The sequence below is a fragment of the Bacillus rossius genome, chromosome 1 (assembly GCF_032445375.1).
Source record: "Bacillus rossius redtenbacheri isolate Brsri chromosome 1, Brsri_v3, whole genome shotgun sequence".
In the NCBI taxonomy this organism is placed as follows: Eukaryota; Metazoa; Arthropoda; class Insecta; order Phasmatodea; family Bacillidae; genus Bacillus; species Bacillus rossius.
This window is the reverse complement of record NC_086330.1, coordinates 273627985-273631274: the sequence shown is the minus strand read 5'-3', so window position 1 is coordinate 273631274 and position 3290 is coordinate 273627985. Positions and strand designations below refer to the sequence as shown.

The window sequence follows — 3290 nt, the reverse complement described above, 5'->3', positions numbered from 1 at the left end:
AACTAAGGCGGCATTTAATATTTTTAATAATTTTTTTATTATCAAACTGTTGGTTTAAAAAGTTTTAAAAAAACGCAATAGATTTTTAAAAAAAACTGTCTCATGTATAAACCCTTAAAATAAGTTGTAAAAAATAAGGATCACATTCATTACGTAATGTAAATGTAGTCTAGTTTAACAAAGATACTGGAATCAGCTTGCTAGCCGAGATAGTGTCCACGTTGTTCCTTGCATAATTTTTGGTTTGTTAAGGAGACTTAATATGCGTGTGAAGGTGGATATAAAGTAAAAAATCTTTGCGGGATAGGGGGCACCCGGGTTTGAACCAGGGACCTCTCGATCTGCAGTCGATTGCTCTACCACTGAGCTATGCCCCCTCGTTGAGAATCAAATTGCTTTTCTTAGCTTGCATACTGCGTAGGTTAACCAGTTAGTATATTGCAGGTATTGCTTTAATGCAAAAACCATCAGACAGCCGATGACTCTACTACATGGCATTGTACTAACTACGTTCTCTTATCGCAACAAGAATACTCAGTGCATAGTGATTAAACGCGTAAACATTTTTAGAATGAAATTTGTGTTAAATTTTAATGCACAAACATTTAAGTGGTATTATTTTTGAAAAAGAAAGAGTTTTGTCTGTTTATTTGTCTGTTTATCTGGAGTTCACGTAGCACGGAGAGGTAATACCTGGAGCCGTGAAATTTGGTACGATTATTATACAGGATTTTTGAGGAGGGGTGGGAGAGAATCATTTTGCACATTGAAATTTTTTTCAAATTCCATTTAATTAGTTACTTACGCATGTACATTTAAGCATGCCATGCCAATTTAATTTACGTACAATAAATAGTTATCTCACACAATGAATGCGCAAAACTGTAAGTCTTACATGAGCATCTGTATTTTTTTTTAGGTTAAGCCTGTTAGTATAAAATGTACACTGTATGCAAAACTTTTTTAGCACCAATTAATTATCAAAAGAACACTACTTCTATTGAATTATGTAAGCTGGTGAATAATCGGTTACATGGCCTGTGGAATGTTAGTCTTGGGTCTTGACCTATCTAGCATCGCCCATATTGACAAGCTTTGTACTAAAGGGAATATAGTACTCGCATAAGTTTCCAACAAGTTCCATAGAAAAAGTATGCATTTGATAATAATTTAAAGAAATTCATTCAATATGCATTTGCAGTTTTGCAGATACATCTCCCAAATACTGTGTAACTTTAGTGACGTAAGCGTATTAAGGTCAAAAAAATCATTAATTAATTTAACATTAAATGTTTGTATTTTTAAATACAAATGTGCAAAATGACCTTTAAGTTATTTTTTTCACGTATTCATCAGTATAATTAAAACAAGACCATCATTGCAAAAAAAATTCTAGTGAAAAAAATTATATAACTGTACACACTTTCAAATAGTTTAATCAAAACTACAAAAATAAAAGTGAAATTACAAAACATTTGTACATGTATTTTTTTACACAGTATCTCTTCATCCACTGTACTGAATCGCACGACTGAGTAATGGCCTCGTATCGCGAGTGCAGTTCTCATGCAACCGCGACAGGATAATGTCTTTTAATTAGGTAAACTCAGTTTAGTTGCTGGCTGGGGAACGAAAAACTGGGAAATGTTTATAATCAAACCTCGTGAGCCTACCTCCCCTACCCCACCCAATGACTGGAAGTTCCCCCCCCCCTTCTAATTACACGCAGGGGCTTCCACGCGGACGGAAAACGCAGGACAGAGGTAATGGGTTCGAACCCCTTCTCCGGCAACGAGATTAATTAAGACCGCGTCTGCGGTGGCTAGCGAGGCCGTGCCGTTAAAAAGCGGTGCCGAGGGGGAACTTGAAAAGCTCCCGCGTGCTTGCATCGCAGAGCTGAAGAGTCGGTGCCCGGGGCTGTGCGCGCCTGCATCGCTTTCAAACTGGAGCATTCGAAGCGCATGGTTGGGGTTATGAACCAAGCAAGAAACACAAGCACGCAATATCGCAAACCTCAACTAACGCAAGGAAACTACGATAGTTGGTAAAACACGCTAGTCACAAGACATACCTCAACATACAAATTGAATACATTAAAAAAATTCTTAAATGGTCTAATTTTCATATTTAACATTTGTTTTTACAAACTTATGAAACTTTTTTTAATAAATTGAATAATAAAAGTCATTTTATTTTACTGTGCGATAGTGATGCATGGGTTGAAAAGAAAATCGTAGCCTTCTATGCACATGACTTCTGCATTTTTTTTTATATTGAAGATGTCAATTCAAATGTAGGACGCCCCAAAGCCAGACGAAAATCCAAAAGTTGGAAGTTGGCCGATGATTGCTTGCATGTTTGCGTCTCGCAAGCTTGATAAACGGATATTTGATAACGTTGTTGTTTAGCTTCTTGCTTCTTGCTTCATGCATTACTTGCGTAGTTTATAAATCCGGCCCAATACAAACAGAACTCCCACCTATATGATATTTAAATTAATATCAGAAGCTCAGTTTTCGCATTGTTTTAAGAATGAAATCAAGAAACAATTTAATCACAGTTTAAAACTATGAAAACTTAAAATAATTTAAAATTGGAATAATAACATTAACCTAAAATATTAATAGTAAAATTGGGATTCTCCACTAACCACCATTGTTTTCAATGTCTCAACAAAAGGGTTGTTTTAATATGAGACACTACAAAGTTATTTAATAAAAACAAACAAAAATTAGTTGTAAATTCGTAGCCACACAAGCTTAATTATTTTTTTCAAAATAGCGTTTAAATAATTTTTGAAATGATCAAGTTATGACTATTTGTATAAAGATTTTTTTAATAAGCTAAACTATTGTAAACTCAGAGAAATAAAACTGTTTGAATAGTTTAAAAATGTAAAATATAAACGTGTAAATTTAACAATGCCAGTCGTCAAATTTAGAAATATTTAAAACTAAATAAGTTTGTATGCACATTTAAACCATTATGAAATTATTTTTATGATGCATTTGCATTTTTTTTGCGAAAAAATCTGACAGCCAATTAGAAAGCAAAAAAGGTATTTTGAGGTCTTTTGAAAGGGAAACCAAAGCTCATTTAGCAGGAACATTCAGGACGCTACACTTCCGCACAAAATTTCTGTGATTCCTGTGCAAATATTTGGCGTGCATCTGAAAGAAAATAGACCAATCATGAATCGCAGATGATACTACGTCATTTTAACAAATTGAATCCTTATGGCACTGGGCGTTGATCCAGAAGCTTCATTGGAATAACAAAAGCACCTCTCG

The 3290-nt window shown here is 34.5% G+C and overlaps 1 non-coding gene across 1 annotated transcript; it reads right to left on the bottom strand.

Moving 5' to 3' along the window:
• Positions 1-305: 305 nt before the first annotated feature.
• Trnac-gca (transfer RNA cysteine (anticodon GCA)) lies at positions 306-377 on the bottom strand. Its single transcript has one exon. It is a non-coding gene; the product is annotated as a tRNA-Cys (tRNA).
• Between the last annotated feature and the right edge of the window lie 2913 nt (positions 378-3290).